The following is a 23769-nucleotide window of genomic DNA, read 5'->3' as shown; positions in this document are numbered from 1 at the left end:
GAAATCTTTGCCACAAATTTTAACATGGAGATGCTGCAGGTTGTTATTTCCTTCTACATTGGAAGTTAGTTCTTTGGTGATCTAGTAGTTACCTAGGGAACAGATTTAGGAAGGAAGTATTGGTGATTGTGTAAGGACTGATTTGGATTTTTGGTTTTGTGGTGGGTTTTTTCACATTTTCAGAGGTTGAAAAAGAGTTTTATATTGCTAAGTGTTGAAGAATTTACAAAATTACTTTTAGTCTTTCTTATTAGTTTAGTTATCATAGTAAATTAAGTCATAATAGGGGAATAATATTTTTTAAAGACTCTGAATAAACTGTATAGTTATGTACAGATATTGAGCTGCTCCTTATCAACACTCTCCTGATGACGCAGATTTATTCTTGCCATGAATATTCATAATATCACAAACTTCCTTACAGCTTTGCTGATCTATTAATAAAAATCAGGTATTCCTATTATAAACACACTCAGGTGATAAGAGATGTCTTGTATTCAGCTTTCCACCTGTGTCAAATTCTGGTGATTTCAGCACAGCTATTTAGGCTACAATAAGTAAGATCTTCTCAAAGAGATTTACACATTATCTTGAGCTATGTGGCTTGATAAAAAAATCGTTCCCACTGTACATGATTCAGAAAAACTAAAATTCTTATGTTATCACAGGTTGTTCTAAGAATTAATAAGATGTTGGACATGAAAATTTCAGGTGAGAAATACACAACATCTTTTAGATATTAAAGGAAAGAGTGCATATATTAGACTTGTGTTTGCTTTTAAAAAGCTAAAAACATAATAATTCATTAAAGTTTTGCAATAAAAGAAATAGTAGATCTGTTGGCATTAGGAAAAGTGAAGCATGATACCCTATTATTTTATAATAAAATTTTTAGTACTTAATAACAACTGAGTTAACAAAAAAAATTTTCTTTAGAAAATTTCTTTACTCTGCTTGGCTCTCTACTTTCATGAACTCAGTATCTGCAATCAGCGTGGTTAATGTGTCTGTAACGCATTAAGAAACCAAGCTAAGTAGCACAGTTGCTATAATTTAAATTCAGTAAATTCCTAAAATAGCTTCCTAAAAATGCTGGTGAAACAAAGAAGAAAGGCCAAAAAAGTGTATCGCCATATGTTTAAAAACCTGTACATAGCTTTTACTTACCTTATCACTTGCCAATAATATGACTATGCAACATGTATGGTAATAAAAATATATAATCCAAGCCTCATAATCACTATTTGGCATTTCAAACATTGCAAGAAATGACTGCTATGCAGGATTGGAAGGTCACCCAAAAATATTGAAAATGTTTTTTAGAATTTGCTGCTTCCTCCCTTTTTTATCATTTATTCTGAAATTTGGGAGATTTCACACAGCTCTAGTGGCCATTGTTGATTTTACTTCCATTTTTTTCCTCAGTGTCAGGTTTTCATAGGTTGAACTAATAAGTTTTGAATAAAAATTTCCAAGTGTGGTGTCTACATGGTATTATTTCATTTTCTTAAAACATTCCTAAGATATTTATAGTGGTTTTAGAGTCTTGTGTTGAAATGTTTGGACTTATTGAAAACTATAAATTTAGGGACCGCACATTTATTTTGGTCTGTAAATCTCAGGTGAGATGTAAAACAATCTTGTATTAAGAAAAAAAAGTCAGTTCAGTGTTTATGTAAGTTATGACTAATTCAAAGCCTATGCATAAGCAAAACCCACATTTTTTTCTTAGAAAATACATTTACATAGATTTAATGATACAAAGAACATACTTAATACAATCTTTCATATACATTTGATAAGAACTGAAAATGAAGAATGCCTATTCTATTTTTGTGTAGTACATTTTGTTTTAATTTAACATGAATCTCCAAGGCTTAGTTCTGTTATACTTTTGATTATACTGTCTGGATTTTTTTTACCCCTAGATGCCCACAGTACAGGACTGTGAATCATCTTCCTCTTTAATCTCTGACGGATACATTTAGTTCACAAAAAATAACTGTTGTTTCTTCTGTAGCAAACTGTTACAGCTATTTCACCTTTCATGCCTCCAATTCTCTTAAAAGCACTAAGAAAATTAAATGCAAAGAAACTAAGAACAAAACTAGTGTGAGTGCAAGATCAAGAGGTGGATTGTAAAGCATATCAAGGCCAGGAAATAAATTATTGTTCTTTTTAGTACGGCATTACCTTGGTCTTATGCCATATACACTTCCTCTTAGATGGAAAATTTGGTGTTTTACCATTTATTATCTAATATCAACACCATACATACACAGGACAATGAACACACCTAAGTATTTTTGGATTTTTCTGATTATAAGTTTTTTAATTCCCTTGTGCAATCCTTTTGCATTCACAATTGCATACATATGCTTTGCACATGCACCACACCCACTGTGTGTCTCAGCTGTGTGGTTTGGGGGGGTCGGTTGATTTTTTACACTTAAAAGGAAATCAGGTTTTTGGATCAGAGTACACTGTTCATCACTTCCATGGAAAGGAGCAGAGTTCCTTCCAAAAGCTTTTGCCTGGCTCCAGCACTCCAAAGGCAGCAGGGCTGGGCAAGGCACTCTGTGTCCCAGCCACTCCTTCTCTTTGTCCTCCCCAGCACACTCTTCCACAAGGATGGATGCACAGACACACAGATGCCATTTGTGTGCCTTGCTGAGATCTCTCAAGTTGCAGTTTTCCCTAGCCAGGTAACCCTGGCACAAATTTTGTTCGCTGTACTCTCAAGCCAGAGAACCTGCCGATATAAAAGCCACTGAGACAGCAGCAGTGTTGTGTCTAGTAGCATTAAGGAAAAAAAAAAATATTTTGAGGGCTTAATTCCATCCATCAGATAATTTTGGAAGTATTTCCATTTTTCAGTCTGAAATTTCTTTTAACAGAAAGACAGCACGTCATTTCCACTTTTCAATTCATCCCCCTCTCCCATCCCCTTCCCCTCCTGATTCATACAGAGAAATGGATTTGGAACTGAAGGTCAAAAGGGTAAGTACTGGACATATTTGAATTTAATTTAGCTGCTGCTGTCTTTCCCTTGCAGAGGAAAGTAATGTTTTTGTATATTAAATTAAGTTGTTAGGTTTGGGGGTTTGTTTTACAATGGTTTATCTTTTAAAGGAAAAAATCAAATAAGACTTGATTTTTTAGCACATGTAAACACATTTTTAAGACAATAATTAAAATATGCCCTTTCATGTAATGATCTGCACATGAGAATAACTTTTGTTTTCTGCTTTTCGTTACTAGTAAAATCCATTATTCAGGAAAATAAAATTAATTACAATTAGAAATACCACACTTGAAGTTTTAGTTCATTACTGCGGGCTTCCACAAATGTAGTAATGGATTGAATTGCATTTACTCCAGGGTTAGTCTTTTGTACAAAAGTCTAATCTGTTTTTCTGTTAACAATATATTTAACAATGTAAGAAGGACTACAGACTAGAACATTACAACCTGTGTGATAAGGAAGTAATTTGCTCAGGTGTGTGAGTGGAAAATAACCCAACATATGAATTGACTGCAGTATTTCTGTGATTCAGCTTTACAAAAGGCATTGTTACTAAAAAGAAAATGCTTTCTTCTTTTTATAGGCAGCATATAATGGCAAGAAATCAACAGTTACAGCTGCTGAAAATCAGATCACATCAAATATACCACCCCTTCAAATGTCTTCAGAAAAGACTCTTTTTATGGACATTTACAGTTCTGGGAAGAAGATAGTCCCTGATCTCATCTGGACTTTACATTAGCCCTTTAACAGCAGTACTGAAGAGTGACATTAAGTGCTGTGGAATTCGTAAACGTGATGTTACATACTCCCTGAAAGACCTTCGGGTATAGACAGTTTCTTGCTACCTTGTAGGACATTAGGAAGCTTATCTGGTTAACATGGTGAGAAAAAAAATAGCTATTCCATAAGATCTCTGGATTACTACCTTTTAAATTTAAATTGTCCCTTCCAGTGCAGTGGTGGAAGGGAGGTATGTAGTGAGGTATTAGTATGTCTGTATAAATCTGTGCTTGCTACCTATCTATCTATCTAGACATGTACCTACCTACCTATCTAACCCCTTGTAGCTATACTCAGTTGTTACAGAAACTTCACAGAGGCTGCTATACCTACATTTTATGGAATATTCATCCATGTTTCAGGCTTGGGCTAGTGTACACAGTCTTGGTATAACGGAAAAATATGTGCTTTAACAGAACTATAGGAAAATGTTAACTGAAAGTGATGGAGAAGAAACTAGCAGTTCCTAGATGAAGTAGGAATAATTGATATATTTCCCTCAGTTCCTAAGAAAATGCATGAGAAAAGCTTTTAAAAATTTATTTATTATTTTTAGGAATGGGAAGAAAAAGCTCTCCAACTTTTTTGTTTTCCTCTTTATTTACTGACATAACAACTGCTGCAAAAATGAAAAGTTCAGCAACTGAAAGAATATATGTAATGATGGCACAACCCATCAGAAATGACACAAACGTTTTCTAACACGCTTTCTGATAGATATAAGAAGTATAGATGTTTTGTGTTTCTGTGAATATCAAAAGGCAAAAACCTTTCAGACTTGCTGATACCATCTCTTGGTAGCTTTACTTCCTTGAACAAACTCTCTCTTTCTTGCTCTCACAGCTGATAACTGTTCTAGAACATTTTTTTGTTATTCCCTGGCTAATTAAAACTCTCTTGAGATTTGACCTAATTTTTATTTTGTTCTTTTCTGCTTTCACTTTTCCTTAGTAAACTGTCCTGGTTTCCACTTAGAGTAGGCTTCCTTTTGGTGTTTGAAGTAACTTAAGAGTTCAAGAGTTGACTGTGTTGCTCTCCTACTTTCCTCTACGTGTGTCTCTATAACATCTTTTAATGAGTTATCAGTATGATACATGTTGCAATCTGCTATAATATTTCGACCAAGTTCTCAATTTTGTTTTAATCAAATTTAAAAGGATTTAAGAATGCCACTATGGGCAATTCAAAATATCCATCTAGCCCTGCTTCCTGTCAGCAAACATAGTGTGATATTCACTCATAATGTTATCCTTGAATATAACGATCTTTAGTTTTGCTGATCCACATCTGTGGAGATTTTCAAGACCCATCTGTAAAAAGCCCTAAGCAACCTCATCTGAATTCTGCACTGACCCAGTTTTGAGCACCTCCTGGAGTCCCTGTCACCCCAATGACTGTCTGATGCTGTGATTTCCTGAGTGATGGCAGCACCCTGCACGTGCTCTCTCTGGATTCTTTCATTATGTTCTGAATAAAAAAAGGAAAAAAAAAAGTCACTGAAGAACTCCAGAGCTTGCTGCTTAGCCAGTTTTCCTAGTCCTCCAAATTCCTCAATAATCATAGTTTCACACTCTCCTATGCTTTGAGTGGTGCTCAAAAAATATTTTGTGTAATTATTCAGCATGATTTAGTGATTTGTAAAGACCAATGCTAACTTTATTCTCCTCCTCCTTTTATCATTACAAGGAGACTTTCAGGATATCTGTCCCTTCTTTGCTCCAGACTCAGGAAAAACATATAAGTAATTACCTCTTTTTTATTTTCCATTGCTTCATTTGCTCTGATAGAGTGTTTGTCAAATGAATTTCATCTGTCTGCTCATTAATTTGAGATATTACTTATACTTATCTTGCATTCCTTAAACTCTTTTGACAACATTTATGAAAAAAAAATATTTTGCATGTACATTGTACAAAAATAAGTACAATATTAAATTACCACAGCTTCCTGTAGCAAGCAACAAATTTGTTGAATTTTTTTTTTTAAGCCACCGTTTGAAAAACCAAGTAAGAAAATATTAGATATCATAAGGAATCAGGACCATATTATTCAGGGAGACTGAAAAATATCAGGCATAAATCTGTTGATAACTTTATGAAATACTAGTTCAGGCATTAAAAATGGCCCAAGACAGACTCTTTCTTAGAAATCTATCATTCATTCAAAGTTTAATTAGGTCTTGATTTTCTTAAATTTATCTAACACTACGACTCTTTGGGGAAATATGTATAGAATTTAATATAGTTTCATATTCTGATAGGGAGTTGTAACAGATATCTCAAAAAAACATATTAGAAATACCTTCTTCCTCAAATGCATTTAATTTATGTAGAACAAATACCTGTAGACATTTAATTCTTGTAAAACTATTATAATCTTTTTCAGTAGTGTTGCTCTCACCATGAAAGAATTTTTCAACAGGAAGAATCATGTACAAGTTATTGTGATACATTTCATGAAGGTTTTCCTCTTTCTGCTGTTGAAGTATCCACAAATCTCCACCAGCTTAGCTTTAGTGAAACCCTAGAGAAGTCCAGAACAGGACATTTTCAAACTGCATAAGATATTTTTGTTTAAATAACCTTTTTTTTTCTCAAGAAACCACTGTGGATCCCTTATAAAGTTGTCCTTTCTTGCCCCCCTCCCATAGATCGGTCAGCCCCACGTACAACCAACACCCATGCTTTACAGCAATATGCACTACAGGGCAGCCACAGGTTGCTTCACTGCTGCTGTTGTTGTTGTTGTTGCTATTTTTCCTCTGCTTGCTTTATTTGTTTAAGATAAAATGAGCAGAAATGCTGAAATAGCACTCCGTATACCTTCTCAGTTAAAATTGTACTTGAATAGTGGGAACAGAAGTACTTTTCCAGCAAAGTACTGGTCCCGATGCTCCTCATGCACATTAGAAATAAAATTAAGAAGAATTTGAAGTAAATTATTTCTTATGGTTTTGGTGCTTGAGAAAAGAGTATCTTTTTTGCCCCTCTTTGCTATTCTTAAATTTATGCTTGATAAGTTCTGTGATTCAATGTGATTTGGAAGCATCTTCATTATTTAGAATGCAGCCACATATACCACCAAATAAAGAAATTTGATGACAAAAATAAAGATGACACTGACATCTGAGATCTTATCATTGTTCTAATCAACTGGTTGAGTTAGCTTCAACTTTCCTTGACTCTAACTTGTATCTTTAATTTTGTTTGTTTGTTTTTTGGGGGTTTGCCCCTTCATGTCACCCACTACTCAATTCCTAGAGGAATGAGAATTACGGTAGCCAGGAGCACAGTTACTTTAAGACTCAGCCAGGATGTACCATGGTGTATCATTAATATTTTACCAAAGGGCTTCTCCTCTGGCCAGCAGCACCTTGCTCCTGCATATGCTCAGGTCATTCAGCCGGAGCAGGCATTCAATTGCAAACAGAGGCTTCTTATTGCGCTGCTAGCAGAGAAAGCTTTAACTATCAGTTCCATTTAAAAAGGCAAACTAGCATTCCTAAACTATGACAAGGAGAGACTGTGATTCATCAGACACAAGGGAACATTTTTCCCCACCCTGTTGTTTGCTCTTCTACTAAGAGCGAGCAGAGGTAGCAAATTGTGCCTTAAGACTCTTCAGATTTTTTTTTCTTCTGTTAAAAAGGACCCACATCGGAAATGGCTCCAAGTACTGTAACACCATGGATGATTCATCTCCACAGGAATTATTAGAGAGAAAGTATCTTTCTTTGTGAAGTGGATTGCATTCATTGAGGCCATTCGGCATTTTTCCTTCATTGTTATTTATTAGCATTTCATAGACACTCATAATATTAACTCACAATTCATAATAATGTCATAAATCTAAAAAAAAAGGTTAACGTTATTCTCTCACTTTTTGTTACACACTTTGCTGCCATAAATCTTTCACATTTCTTCCAAAAATAGATGGAACACCCCATTACATTTCTCTGAAGCAGAAAAAGGCTGTGATGCTATAACTGTCTGCGATTTTGTCTATGACACTGGTCCTACTGCCTCAATGAGGTGGAAGTCCTTGCTCTATTGGAAGCTCTAAATCCAGTCTGGATAATGGTTAAAGGATTTTTGCTCTCAAGGGAAAAATGATTTGGTGGCTGAATTGCTTAATAGTAGGTTCGTTGCTGCAAGCCGATTCTGCATATTTCTAGTTGTTCCTATCCACATTATTTTCCAACTGGCAATTTCCATTTTCATTTCTACATTCACAGTTCATTTGCACTTGATACCCCAGAGACTGTTTTCTTGAGCAGGCATTTTGTAAAAGTACAGAGGATGGATTAAACCCAGTTCTCCACTGTACTCTGGATTGTGTGTATTCTCGAAAAAGCACTTTCTAAGCACGGACCCTTTTTTCCTGCCAAATAGCTCCTGAATTCTGGTTCCTATGCTTACTCCACAATTTGTGCTCCTCTACAAATGAGAAATGTGATGCATGCTTTGGATTTGGTGTTTTGGTGGGTTTTGTGGGTGGTGGGTTTTTTGTACACTACATTAATGGTATTTGTATTTCAAATATGCCATATTCCTTCGCTAGTCGCTTGAGACATAGCACAAGAATGAATTACTCTGAACTGTCTTTCTGTCTCCTGACAGGTCTGCTTGAAAAGCAGCTTGCCTCAAGCTGAATTCATTGTTATTTCACTTATCTCCAAGTCAGCAAGAGACAGTTTTACAAATCTCTAACATAAGGCATGAAATGGAATTCAACAGCAACACTGATTTTCTTCTTTTTATTTGGCTCTGGCCAAATGAATGGAGGCTGATAGATTGCTAATACAGAGAGCACATTTTGGGGTGTTTTCTTGAAATGTTAACTTTATTAAAATCAGTCACTCTGTGAGACAAACAGTAATCTCATAGATAATCAATTCTCCCTCATTTTATTTATCTTTCCCTGAATATACTTCAAAATACAACCTTTGGGGTGAAACACTATGAAAGTTGATAACATTTACTGAGGTGTGTGAGACACATCAGTCTTTCTTTTTTTGACTATACATTACTGCTAATAAATGCTGTTTAAATAAATATGCGATTAGCTTAAGACCACTAAAAGACATTCCATTTTTCCAAGGCAGAATGCTTCCCTGAACTTTCCGGGGCACAGGGATGGTCTCAAACTCATTTTCCTAAGTATAGTGTTGTGGGTAGTAATCAACTTCCACTCGTGGATAGGCTCTCATCTGTACACTTATGTGAAAAGAAGGCAAGTTTTTAAAGGATATGACTATATGAGTAATCAACACGTGACCAGGGCCTCAGTGACACCATCACCTCCACAATCATCTCATCAGGATGGTCCCCACTGCAGGTCATCTGCTGCCCCAAACAGTGAGCAGGCCCAACCCAGTACCTCTGTTAAGCACCTTAGTACAAGAGGACCATTCCCTTGCAGTGGTTTCAGTACGGTCACTCCCCTTGCCCCTCATGGAAGTGGGTTTAACTTTTCAAATATGAGCTCTGCCGTTTGCCCTCAGAGCTAGAGAAGGTCATTTATCTCTGTTTTTGGTAGTAACAATGCAGATGAAGGCTGCTTCCCTCAAGGGGAACAGAGCTTTCAGGCCTGGCTTGCCACAGTCCACCTGCCTGTGGTCAACGAAGTCCCAAACTCCCACAATAGTCGTACTCAATGAGCAAGGTTATTGGCTTTTCTTTGGCTCTTGCACCTTGCTAGAGCAGCACTAAATACCACTTTTTTTCATGGAAAGTCCTCTTCCTTCCCACCACTCCCCTCCCCTTCAACTGAAGGTTGCCTGCTGAAGAAATAATTGGGGCAATGGTATGAGATCCTAGGCCTGGCCCAATCCATGCCACAGCTTTCAAGGCTATGCCCGCTTCAGTATCTACAAATGGGCTAGAAGGTATTCTGTGGCCGGGGAGGCAGGAGGTATAGTTCAGCACACCTCCATAGGGCTCAGCATCCTTTCCACCCAGCCTGGCTTGCTTTGTCCGTGCTGGAAATGTTCCTGGGTCCTTGAACTGTGCTATCATTGAACAACAGGTCCAGAGAGCAGAACCGTGTTAAAGCATGCTGACAGAGTATCATGTGGCAACATTCATGGCTTTTCAGTTACACCTGCAGTCTTTAAAGACATTGATGTCTTGATATTATGGCTGCTAAAGACTGACTTCAGGCTGCTGCAGCTCATTGCCCTACCTGAGGGCTTTGAGATTCATCACGGACAAAATCTCGCTCAGAGCATTTTAAAAGCACATGAAGTGCGCTGAATTGCTGTGGATAACGTCATTCGGAAGCTGCTATTGCCCTTGACCTCTATATGGGATACACAAAGTATGGCAGAAATCTCAAATCTGAGTCAGGAGTGGGCCAAATCCATCCTTTTTTAAAAATTCATTTTTCTTTCCAGCATAAATGCTTGTCATTTTTCAGAGAAAATTTGGCAGTTAGACTGGAAAGAACTCTCCATTAAAACCAATGAGCGGTTCTTTCTACAAATCAGGGGCTAACATTAGCAGAAGTGGCTGAGGTCAAAATGCTAAGCTTAAGCCTGTTTGAAAGAGTGATATTTTCTAGCATTGTAAAAGAACAAGAGTCGTCTGGTTACTGCCAGTTGCAGTACTAGATCCTTAATGTAATTTCACAATTACTTATGCATGGTAAGTTTTTTCTATTATTTTCTTTTTAGTTTCATCAAAAAGACCAGATCAAGTGCAACCTGCTATTGTAGGGATTTTTAATCAAATGCAATTATATAATTAATGATACAATACTAAGCCATGGCAGTCCAATTACCATTGATGAACATTTCTTCAGGGGTCTTTAGCTCTTCATAGTAGAGACTGGCAGAGAATGGATTCCTAATAGGCAGCTCAGAGCCCCTTGGGCTGTGTCATAGACAAATAGAATTTTGCATGCTTGTACTGCTCTTGTCTTATTCTAACAGCTCCCCTCCTAGTCATACTAAATGAGTTAGGCTTATTCTGTTGAAGCCAACTAAAATTCTGTGTGAATGCTGTAACCAGCAAATGCAAATGTTGGAGTGCAGCAGTGTTACACATCGCGTTTTCCTCTAGCACCAGCAAATTTCAGGGTAGGGAATTTCACTGAAGTTAACACTGTTAGAAATTATATCAACCGCTCTTTTGGTCAAATATCCCAGGAAATAAATGAATTTCCAGTTAAGCAATCAATAGCCTATACTCACACAGCTTGAAACTGAACTACCAGAATTGAAACTTGCTTTGTAATAAGTATGTTAGAGATAATATCAGTGTCTCTTCCTCTCAGAAAAATTCTTCTAAGATAAACACGATGCACGTCTCACACACAGTAGTTTTAGAGAGTCATGGAGAAACAGAGAGAGAATGAGAGGGAAAAAAAAGAAAACATATCTAAAAGCAACTGACTATATAAACTCCCTCTTCCCAAATAATAGAATAACACACAACATAGTGACAAAAACTAAAGCAGTGTAAATCGATGTGGTTTTGTGGCACACCTAGTCATAGTCCATGAATGGCATGGCTTATAGTAATGATACAAGGGTGGTTAGGGAAGGAAATTGGGGAACGATGACAGAGAAAGAGAAAGATAAATGTTTCATAGAGCTACAGGTGTCAGGAGAGGACTTAACTCCATTTCTTCTATAAATATTCTTTTCGGGTTTAAGACAGGGCACAGCTACTCTGGTAATAAAGAAGGAAGGCTGTATAGCAACATAGCTTCTTCACTTAAAATGCTGAACAGCTCTCGCTACGTGTAGTGCTAATGAGAGGGACTACAGTCCCATTACTGCTCTCCAGGAAGTCTCCATACTCCTGCTAAGGATACAAAGCCACCAAGAATGAAACCACATGATCAAGCAATAAAATCCTTGGGGTGGGGGGCTGGGGAGAGAGAATTTTTTTTTTTTCCCAGCTTAAATTAACCTCTGGAATTATTCATGGAGTGTATTACCCCTGACTACTTCCTGTCTTTACCTCCTTACACGCTGTGTTGTAGCTAATTTGCTGTTGTATGTGCCAGTAACCATATAAGCCATTAGTTCACCTCAGTTCTTTGGAAAATAAATGGAGGAAAGTTAAGCAATTTGGGAAAGTTTGGGGTTTTTTCTGTTTGGTTTTTTTTGCTTCCTTATTACTTTGTCTTCTCTTGAGACGAAGAGTTATGCTTTGCTGTACATTGCTAAACATGGAAAAATAGTTGTTCCATACAAGGAGGGAATATATAAATCCCTAACACACAGCTTTTGAACCCACAATTTCTTACTCAGCTGAGTTACTCCAATTTAGTCCAAAAGACATTTGTTCCTTCTGCCACTGGTACTATTGCACAGATTGTTCCAATTACAGAGCTATAGTTTCTTTATGAAGCTGGCTTTGGTTTTTACAGCCAAAATGACGTGTAAAAAAATTGCAAAATCAAATATATACTGTGCCTATTGATTGTGTATCTACAACGAGCCATAAAACTTAATCACTATCATGAAACCTCTTCATAGAATTACTACTTCAAAACTCGGAATGAACGAACAGGAAGAGTTCTTTTATGGTTTTTATACAAATATCAGATATATATGTATTGTTCCAGGAAGAAATTACATGATTACAATTAACCCTATAGGGAAATGGATTTTTTAAAAATATAATACATCAGAAGTTTATGGAAAAAAAATTGTGCTTGGTCACAAAAGTCTGGATTTGCAACATGCACTAATATTGATTACATCACCAGATACAGAGCTGTTTAATTAACAACAAAAAGGGTTCGCATGAATCCTGGTATTTGTATCTATTAACAAAGATTAATATTGACATCTACAAAAATATATGTCTTTCAATTAATGTAAGTACTCCCATAAATTTTCCTTAGCTTTTTTGAAAATTTAAAGTCTGCTTAAATTATGAAAAATAAAGTGGTTTTATGTAAACACTTCTGAAAAGAACCTTGGTAATATTTTCTTGCCTTTTATGGATTATAATTTGAACAGGTTCTGTCCTATCTACAATTTATTCTAGAAAATAATGGTGTGCTGTTATGCAAATATCACTACTTTTTTATTTCTAAGAATGTGAATAGTTTAGACTCACTATTCACTGCTACCTCTTGCAGTCAGTTTTCTAGAAGGATACTAATGTAATTATGTTTTTCTGTTTTATTCTTGCTCAGGACAACTAAAAACTTCTTGACTCAGGAAAGGATGTGGCGGTAAGCAATAATATTCAACCTTGAATGTTGTTATCAGTCTTAAACATCTATAAATACATCGCTAAAAAAAATTCCACTTTATTAATGCATTTTTAAAAGTCAAATCATGCTGGTTTAAATGCAGTTGTTTCAAAAGCAGAACAAGTCTACATTAGGTTAATCTCATGACATGGCATATCTTGTATATCTCAAAGGCATGTGAACCGAACTATGTTTTTGAAAATTCCACCGCAGGCCGGAAAGGCATGTGGCTGAGCAACCATGAATTCCATTTTTCTTCCTAGAGATTTTGCATGCAAAACAGTACAATATCAGCTCAAATTTAACATAAGAAATCTTTTTCTGTTAATCTTATCTCCCATTTCAAGATTGTGCAATACAAACAGTGTCAAACAGACTATGCAACTGAGAAGTCCTGTTCTCAAGGTCTGAATGAAAGCAGAACAAAACACCAATCTTGTCTTAAAGCCATTTCTATTATTTTAAATTGTCATAATTTCTATTTATTTATTTCATTGGGGAACATATATTTGGTGGATGGAATGCTCTATAATAGCAATGGGGGAACTACTGTATTGCAGCATACATATAGTCCAAGCAGGTAATATGTTTCTTCTCCCTCCCAGTGACCATCAAAGCACTCCAGAGGAAAGCACCAGATGCCTTGCAATCTGCAGATTTTAAAAAAACCTGTCCCTTGGCAGGTATATCTTTAATCCCAGACAGGCATGGTAGGTTTTCTCTTGCCAAATTTTGACATGAGCAATGTAGACATCTATATCTGGGTTCATCATCCAGATTTCCTTTCTAGTCAGAGGAAACAATCAGGCATTTCTAGAGCACAAGCCACCACACCTATTTTAAAGTACCTAATTCTGTCTGTTAGCAATAGAAGTGAATGAGGTGGTGAGTTTATATGTAGATATTTACACTAGAGACATCCAAAGGTTGGTGAAATACAGTTTGACCTTGGAGACCGGTTTAAACACCGAAATAAGCAGTTCTAATTTCCAAAACTCTCCCATCCATGATGGAAAATCAGTGAACATTGCCAGCCTTTTTGTGTAATATGTTGGTACATTAACATCACTGCTAAAGCCCATTGAAGGTTAATTTCGGTTTAACAATATAATCCTTGAAAAGCCTTCACTTATTACGGAGGATACTAGGAAAATGGGTCAATGGGGTTGTTTATGGAGCAGAAGCTGACCCAAGCAGAAAGACACTCTTATCAGCACCTGAGTATAAAATAACGACCAACTGCAGATCGTCCATACGTGATTCGCTGCAGGAATTCAGCAGGCGATTGATAAGGCGAGTACACCAGAAATGTAAGCAGGCTGCATATAAAAAGAATGTAAACAATTCAGCGCTCCTCCCTGTACTTACCACCATGGAAACGATAACAACCCTCCCTCTGTTGACACACTTTGCAGCTCAGCCTTGCCTCTCCTGTGCATATAGACGCTGAACTGGCTACCGATCCTCTCCAAACCCGCTGCCCTTCCAGACAGGGAAAAGAAGCATAATGCCTCCCACAGCCCTCTAGCACACCAGCATAATGATAATGCTGAATCTATCGGTCCTCCAGAAGCACTCACCAGGGGCAGAGTTGGTCAGCCACACAGGCGCAAATATTTACACATTTTCTCATTCTTGCAGACAATCTCAACAGCTTAAAGCTCTCTGTTCCCACCTAGGGTGTTAATGTAAACAAATCAAAATGAGATTCCAAGGCAGACATGCAGAGGTAGCTCCTTTTGGGCAGGTCCCTTAGTATCCTGCTGTTTGGGTCCTTCTGCCAGCCTTGAGGAGATAGAAAGGGACCAACGTACAGGGACAAATTTGCAGGGTTGGGGATAGGAATTGGAATCAGTACTACTGCCTGTTGAATAAAAACAGATTTTCAGTAGAGAGGATGCTAGAGAAGATCATTTCTGTAATAGCTATATGGTATTACAAAGTTAACAATGAGTAGGAATATGTTGAGGGGGGACTTGGGTCCTCCTTCGTTTTATATTGAAAAAATCGTAACTTTTAAATCTTCTATTTATGAGAGTGCACTGATGATTTTAAATGACTGCACATTCATTTGTTTTAGCACTTTGGAAGAAACAAAAACTCCAGTGATAACATCAGTGTAATCTTAAGAGTCAGATCTGCATTCCACATGCCTTTGTCTCCTATTACTGAGAACTACACTGACAAATTACAGTAAACACTTAAAGCACGCAGACTCCTGAACCTTTGTCATATCCTAAATTAATGCTTCTGCTTTCATCCTGCTTATTTTATAAAATGACGCTGTCGTTTCAATACAGTTACTTTATATGAGATTCTTGTACGTTTCTATCAGACAAGCTCTGCATGTATCAGATCATTTCATATGACCCTGTTCAGAAGAACAAGATCCTCCCAAACAGCTTTCCAAGTTGTTTTATACAGATTCCCCACATTACTGTATTTATCAACAACCAGAGTTACTCATCAAAGCATTTGACCACTTAAATCCTTTGACCAATTTTTTCACAAAGCTTGACTTTTTTCATAGTTCATGTTCATTCTTCCATCTGTGTACAGATGATAGTTCTTAGATATGTGAAGTCCAAAAAAGATTAAAAACGGTGCCTAGAGCAGACAATCCTTCTATGTGTGTTTGCCAACTTTGGAAAAGTGTGGCGAGGTTCTTAAACCTGATCCTCTCTACTTATGAGCGAAGAGAATGTGATTCACACTGAAGTGGGAGAAAAAGGAGTTGTAGAATACATTGCCAGAACCATGTGTTACTCACCCAGAAGTCCTAAACAGAAGTCAAGGCTGCAATAGGAGAGCTATAACCGTGGTATGCAATCTTTCACTGAGAAATGTTTGGGTGTCAGAGGACTCAAAGATCATTAATATGATGCCAAATTTTAAGTAATTATTTCAGGGTAATCTGCTAATCTGTAATTCTTACAGCCACACCACACAGATCAGGCAATCTGTAGTAAAGACTAAAATTAGCATGATATGTGTGATATATTAGGGAAGAACAAGCATGGATTTTCTGTATGTTAATTATGCCTAAACAAACCTACTACAGCTCTTTGGTGAGATCAGCATTGATGTGGATAAGGGAGAGCTGTTTCATAAAATCTACTTGAATCTCCAAAATACATTTAGAAATTTAACTTGCTAGAGGTTTTCCTGAGTGAAAAGTAAATGGTCATTAGGAAGGTGCTTAGAAGATAAACACTTGGTCAAAAACCAGAAAACAAAAGGTATAGTACATTGTCAATATTCCCGATAGAGTGAAATGATCAATAGCCTACTTCAGTGATCTGTGCTGTTAACTTATCCATAAATTATCTGGAAAGGGGAATAGCTGAAGTGACAAAATCTGATGGGAAGTCATTGAAGTTGAAGTTGTTCAAAGCTGCAAAAAATGCATGCTGACTGTGTAGTGGCATTTCAGAAGAACTTAACCAAGTCCTGGCTGTACTGGATATCTGGTAAAATAACATAGAAGATGAATCTTAGTGTACATAAATGTAAAGTAATATATCTAAAAGCAAAGATCCTCATTTTAGGTATGTAATAATGGTTCACCGGTGCTACTCTAGAGTGAGTTTTAGTACCAAATTCTGTGGAAATTGTTGACTCAGGGCTCAGTGCAGTCAAAAAGCAAAGAAACTGTTAAGCAGTGTTTTTCTAACAGAAACAAAATCGAGAACAAACCAGAAAACAGCACTATGATAATATAATATAATATAATGTTTACTTGTTATTTGCAAAATCAAGGAAAAAAGGTACTTCAGCATTTTCTTGAAAGGCAATCCTCTGTGAAGTCTGCTTCTTATGTTAAGGCCATTTAAAAGGTCACTGATTTCTAAGGTGTTATGATAAGTGTTGATAGTCCTTGCTAATTAAAATAACCTCCTACGCACTGGGGTTGCTTTTTAGAAACACTTGTTTCCGGTCTTTGAGAAAATGAGTTTTGCAACTAATGGCAAATTCTCAAGTTGGTCCCCAATTACACACAAATGGAAATTCAATTTTCTCTCTTAATTGGTTTTGGGTTTTTGTTGTTTTTTTTTTTGGGGGGGTGGGGGTGGTTCTCCGCCCTCCCCTACTTTTTTCTTCCTGGATGCGACACAGTAGAAGCAGCAATTGGAGGTGTTGAAACCAGGCCACTACAAAATAATTGCAACTGCATTAACACCAGAAATGCTTTAAGACCAATTAATGGGGAAATTCACTAAAAGCTCCATTATCTCTTTAAAAGAGCTTTACACACTTATGTCATGCAGCACATAAATAACAGGGATCTAAAAGGAAATCCCTTTGTAAATTGTTCTTCAGACTTTGTAAGAGTGGGTGCCAGTCATGAAGCTATTGAAACATAAGTTTATGTTCAGAATAAAAGCACCACAGAATGAATCATGATCTCATTTTGGAAATTACTGTGGGTGGAAATGGAAGACTTTGGCCAGACTGGTTATGTTACAGACACACAAGGGAACTGAGGGGATTTGAGTTAAACCAGGGGGTGTCAACCACAGTTTATTGGTGATTTAAAGATTCTGTTAAAGTTAGACACATTGGACAAAAAGCAAAAAGGAAATTGTAAGTACATATAAAGCCACATAGGTAAATGACAAAGGCCAGAAGGTATGAGTATAGACTAATGATCCATTCTTACTTTAGTAGCAGTCAGTCAAGAAAATATGAAAAGCATTAAATTGACTGGGTTACAAGTCAAGAAGCATGAAGCCAGCCTGGTAAAATTGTACCCACAGAGTGACTGATGTGGCGTTGTTGCATGAATGAGTGAGCATTTCAGGGAGCAGGCTTCTCCAGAAAACAGGCTTCATTGATTGTGTTGGCATTTGGTGTTAAGCTTAATTGCCTTATTGTGTATGTTTATGGTCAAGACTGATAATTTCACTAAGGTCCAAACTGACTCTCATTGCATCTGAGATAGGTAGGGGGAACTGGCGTGAAATTTGTTTTGTGTTCTGTTTGTCTGGTATTTTGTCTCAGTATAATCTCAAACAGTCTTAAGCAGTCTTTGTGAACTGCTATGTGGTGATATCTTAATTACTATTAACTATCAAGAAGAGCTAACCTAAGGAAAAAGTCTGTGATTCATCTTATTTAATACAATTTTTCACTGTGCCCATGCCAGCTAGACAAGAAACCTTACCAAGAACAGCTGCAGGATAATCAGATGCAGCAAACCCTATCAGGAATATGTTAGCAAGTTGTGATGGGGAACTGCAGCATCTTTTTTTTCCCACCTTCCTAATGCAAAATTATAATTTGAATTTTCTGTAGGTGTTACACTACTCGAAAAGATCACGATTCAGATGCCAGAGAACAAGACACAAGACCTTTCTCACCACAGGTCCCCTGTATCAGGGATATATACATATCCTCTGTGCATATGCTAGATATAAATGTAAATATTTAGGAGGTGCTTTCACTGAAATATGGGTTATATGTGGTAATCAATCTGGCTTCTGTGACTGAATTGCACCCTAGTTAAGTTTTTGCTTCCTGTTCTTGGGACTGCTCTTAGAGAGGAAAACAAGGCATTTTCCCTAAAGAAGGAAAATGGACAAAAATTCACTGAAACTGTATAAATTCAACAGTGTGGTTACTGTCCCCAGCTTTGCAGTGGTTCTGTTTTAGCCTTTGGGTGTCAGGCTTTCATTTCATACTACCAAATACTTCCTGAATTCCTGGTGGTTTTTTTCTTCTGCATCTGTTAACATTTCACTCCTGTCCTTTTCTTCCATTTTGCTGCCCTTATCCCTCTGTGCCATGCTCTAGAAAGTGTGCTGAAGTTGAACGTACACTGAAGAAATCCCAACAGGAATATCAGGTAGCAGCATCGCTTTCATCTCATTGCTCCTTCAACAGACAACCCCAGCTCTGTTTTGCTAATTTTGACAGAGAAAGTGTTTCAAATAGAATTACTGAAAGGCATCTGGTCTCATTTTGGTCAGTGCCTCCTTGGATGATACCATGGGAAGATACTGCGTTTGTCTTATAGACATTAATAAGACAACTTTCTCTTCAGAGGAAGAAACAAAAGACCAGCAAACCTTTAATGTTTGTCATAATGCTCTTTCTTCTTTATGTTAGTAGGCAACATTAACAGCAGAAAGTCTTTGAAGAAGCATTCTCTTAATGCATGTCATCTTGTTCACAACATACAGAGCAGTAACAGTAAAGCTGGTGATGAGAATCATATATAACCTCTGTCAAGTTGACATAGACCTACAGAACCTCAGGGAACATCAGCTATAAGTGTATCTGCAGATGGCTTTTTCTAATAGAAAGCTTTTCATCTTAAGTGCAGGCTTGAAATTTCAGCAAGTTTGGCGTAGTACAGACTACAGTCAAAGAACATATAACGCAAAATGAAATCCTTACAAGTAGTTTTTGATGGAATGAGGCTTTTTATGCATATATGTATATGTAATCATTAAATAAATAATTGAAATATCTGTAATAAATTAGCTGTTGGATAGTGTTAGTTCGTTATCATTGCACTCAGTATCTCAACATTTTATTTTTTACTGCTCGAAATTATGTGAATAACAACTACTGTGGTGAAATTGCAAGATTGTTTTTAACATGATATTACATAACAAAATTGGTATAACTTTCTGATTTCTGACAGAATCTGTACTAGATCTGGCAACTTTGCTCTGTATCTTGTTTCTTTAGCTAAGAGCTAATGATCTGAAAAATGTGATGTAATGGGAAGAAAAACTATTCACAAATTTGTACTAAAACACTCATGGTAAAGTTCCAGGCATAGCAAGGAGCATTTAGTTGCCTAAACACCAAATAGCAATACAAGATTAGGGGACTTGGCTTCTGTTCCTTTTGCTAGAAAGGATTTATACCCTTACGACTCCTGAGAGATGTATGAAGCTTTGTACTTGAGATAGGTGCCTTCTTCCATCGTTTCTGTTATTCTATTCCATTTTACATTTCATAATAAAATATTCATCAAGGCATTAAAGTTGCTATATAGACTGATAATTAGGACAGTAATCTGAATCCTAGTTCCTGTGCCAACTGGTATTTCAGTATGAAGGCAGCCATCAGCTCGGATTCAAATGCCCGTTTTAAAGCAGGTGGTCTCCTAAACTGCTAAACCATAGAGGCAGTCTATTTTGGGTCAATGAATATTTCATCATGTCCAAAGTGAAGAGATGGAAAGCAGCATTCTCTGAGAAGCTGGAAATTATCATGGTCACTGCAGAGCCAGGGCACCAGTTGTGAAGCTTTCAGAGTTTTCAGGCTCCTAAATCCAAATAAGCCCATCTATTGACCTGTGAATTTGAAAATCCTGGAAACCTTCAGGCAAGTTGTAAAGGAGACAGACTCCAAGGGTCTTTGTCCTCTCACCTGTTCATTTATTCATTAATCAGGTGCTAAAGAACTCAGCAGGTACCCTGGCATGTGATTAGAGGGTTTTGAAACATTTTTGGCATGAGCAGATCCATCAAAACCCTACCTGTCTTCTAGTGCAATTTCACAGTGATCTCTGGAAAATATTTTGCTTTCACTGATTCAGCATTCTTCAACGGAAAAAGCAAAATTGTTCACATTTTCCAAACAGCTAAATGTTTACTTTGCAGGCTTAATTCATTACACGCAGTGTAGCCAGACAGTTCAATGACACACGCTGAAGGAGAACTCTCTATAGAGGAACATGACAGACTGTGTCACTGGCTTCTAATACATGTGTGCTTTGGTGAAGATCATGTTTCTGATATTTGCGTAAACTAGGATGCCAGGGTCTTATTGCTTTGAGTGGGAGGATGAGATGATCCGATCAGCGTGCCAAGTTCCTGTAAGTCATCACTTTCCATTCTCCGTGAAGTGGCATTCCCCTAATCTGGCTGCCAAAAGCTGGTTTCTATTTCGCAGTCCCAAGGACGGTGTAAAATCTCACTTACTTATTACCTTCTTGTTAGGCTAACTGCTGCAAAACCTGTTTCTGATTTGCATGTGGTTTGAGCTGGTGGTCAGCTACTAAGAAACTCCCTTTCTCACTCTCTTGCTCTCTTCTTATTCCAGGGCCCCAGCCTTCTCCCCACCCCCCTTTGGGCACACTTCCAAGTGTCAGCAAAATCTGGGTCCCCAGCCACGTACAATAGGCAGTGTGTGCTGTGTTTCATTTTTCTTTCAGCTGGATTGAAATACAAGATATAGAATGGGTACTGACTAGAGTCAAACTTGCTCAGAAAGGTATGGTATTATATTAGACTGTATTTTTTCTGCGGTATTGGCACTTAGATTCATGTAACTTTCACACATAAGACTTCAGTAACTTTGGAAAAATCAACGCGTATTGCAAGTTGTGCCTGGAACAAGCAGGTGTAATCCTGGGAAGATAAATATAATCCAGTTGCTAGCACTGATTTCTTTAGCATTTTATCAAACTCCCTGTTGTAGCAACAGTCTTATGCTGTTTTTTCCATTCTGCTTAACCAGCAGATGACTCAGTCTACAGACCAAGATAATGTAGTACAATTATAGCATTCAAAATGGTTTATGTGTGACTACTCAAAGCTTGTCTTCACTCTGTTTATTGGCTACCAGCACACTAAGCTAAATGCAAGTTAACAAATTCCTAAAAATACTCCAGGGATGAGTCATCCCTTTCAAAAGGGTTCTGGAGAGTGTTTACCACTGTGATGGTAAGTCACGGGGTAGTAGGGAAGCCAATTTCTGTTACAGAAAGAGACAAGCTTGAGTCAGCCAAATGCTATGTTACAGATTCCGAATGCTTTGCCTGGAAGATGGCTATTATGAGTTAATGTCCTCAAACTTGGGCAGCCAAAGGAGACTGTTAAAGCAAAATTTTCCCAAAGGGTCCACTTATCTTGCAAGCCTGATTTCTGTTGCTTTCCTTAGGAATCCAGGAATTAAGATTTTCTAATTTTTAGAAGAGTTACTCCCAAATCTTAAGTGACTCATCATTTTCAGAAAAAAATGAGGAGTCTGTTTGCTTGGAATTAGATGCTTGACTGTCAACACTGATATTTGAAAATGTGTGTTCAAATTCATTGCATAGATGTGTACTTGAACATTCTCTGTTACCTACAGAGCAGACTGAAGTACGTTTTGAAAGGGAGATATTAAAGTGCTGCATCTGTTCCTCCAAAAAACTTTGTGTTTGATAGATCCAGAATTACAGAAGAAGTGTTAGAAACATAATGGTTAATTAACAGTAATAAAAGCAACAATAAGAACAATAAAATCTAGATGAAATTAACATTGACATTTCAAATTCTGCCCTGTAATAAACACCTAATAAACCATAATAGATATACTCATCTCTCCAGAAGTACTTTAGTCCCAGTATTACTGCTTCCTACTCTGATTTAATCTGATTGAACATTATTTAATGTAAATTAAAGACTGAAGAAATGACCAAAAGCTTCATTTATCACATCTTTCCATTTGCTAAATAATTGTTCCACATTTACAGTTTGATCTCTGGCAAATGGCATAGGCAGGCATACTCCAGTGTGGTTTAAGGAGTTATCTCCAATCCTACTCAGCAGTCTTCTGATGGAAATTGCCACCCCCACGCTTCTGAGACACCACAAGTGGCCATACAGCTACATCATGGACTCACTTCTGTCACATTTCAGGCACCCTGCTCACACACCTAATTAACACAGATGGCTTGTGCTCATTAGACGTATTTAGTAGCACCTTTAGATAACTCAGACTTTAGGCTGGAAGAATAAAATCCTGAAGGTATCACTCGATAAACAAATTATGGATTACAGTTAACTTAAAATCGTGGCGGGTCTTTCGTATTTGAATCTTGACCTATTGCAAAATACGGCTGTACTCTTCAGATAAATGTGGAAAGACCAGGATAAAAATACTTTTTTAGAAATCCTGAATCAAACAGCTGAATATATAGGAGGCTTCTCACAGACCAGTCCTGACACACCCCTCTGTTCATGCTTTGCCTGCTATCTGATAAGCAGCAAAGGGAAAGAAAGGCAGACATTTGTCTTTGCAAATTTGAATAAGGCTTGTGACCAACTAGGTAAATTAAACAGAATTTTTAAAATAGTATTTTGAAAATAGGTGCAGTGTGAATGAGGTTATACTCTGCCATCTTCTTCACTGCCATAATTCATTGCAAGCAAACATGTTTAAAATTCCTCACAGGTGACCAGTGAGATGTGTCACATGAAAAGACATGGACTGACTTCTTCACCTTCAAACACCAGATAACCTGGATCCTCTCTATGGGAACTACTGACTGCTCAGAGAAGGCTACTTAATTTTATTTCACTGTGAAAAAGTTTAGTAAATCCTTATTTCTGAATTAAAATCTTTTTTTCATGATTGTGCTTGCAATTTAATCATACTTTGTTCCTTGACTCCTCCCTCTCACAGTTATGCTTTAATAAGCGGGCTGGTGCTTGCATTAAGACTGTGTTATAAATCTTTAAGAAAGTAGCCTATGAAAATTCTCACTTGTGCTCACACATGTCTCGTCAGAAGGAAAAGTGTTACCTAAGATGTGCCGCAGCCATGTCTGTAGTGGAGGATCTGGGGAATTGCCTGCTGGAAAGCATTTCTGTGAAGAGTAAATGAAGATATCTTTAGATAATCTCCTTTGATTGAGACTTTGAAACATGCACCAGAAATGTTTGTGATAGTAAAACCTCCCACTTGATCCCTCTCGAGATTTGGAGGAAAAACTGCCTCTCTGAAGTGGTGTGTTACAT

General features: G+C 37.2%; 1 long non-coding RNA gene across 1 annotated transcript; it reads left to right on the top strand.

Moving 5' to 3' along the window:
• The first annotated feature begins 2632 nt into the window (after nucleotides 1-2632).
• Nucleotides 2633-23243, top strand: LOC142028606 (uncharacterized). Its single transcript, XR_012649636.1, has 4 exons — nucleotides 2633-3000; nucleotides 3609-3998; nucleotides 12965-13003; nucleotides 23204-23243. It is a non-coding gene; the product is annotated as an uncharacterized LOC142028606 (long non-coding RNA).
• Nucleotides 23244-23769: the final 526 nt, after the last annotated feature.

The sequence above is a fragment of the Buteo buteo genome, chromosome 2, assembly GCF_964188355.1.
Source record: "Buteo buteo chromosome 2, bButBut1.hap1.1, whole genome shotgun sequence".
In the NCBI taxonomy this organism is placed as follows: domain Eukaryota; kingdom Metazoa; phylum Chordata; class Aves; order Accipitriformes; family Accipitridae; genus Buteo; species Buteo buteo.
The sequence above is the reverse complement of the archived record's forward strand: the minus strand, read 5'-3'. Positions and strand labels throughout refer to the sequence as shown.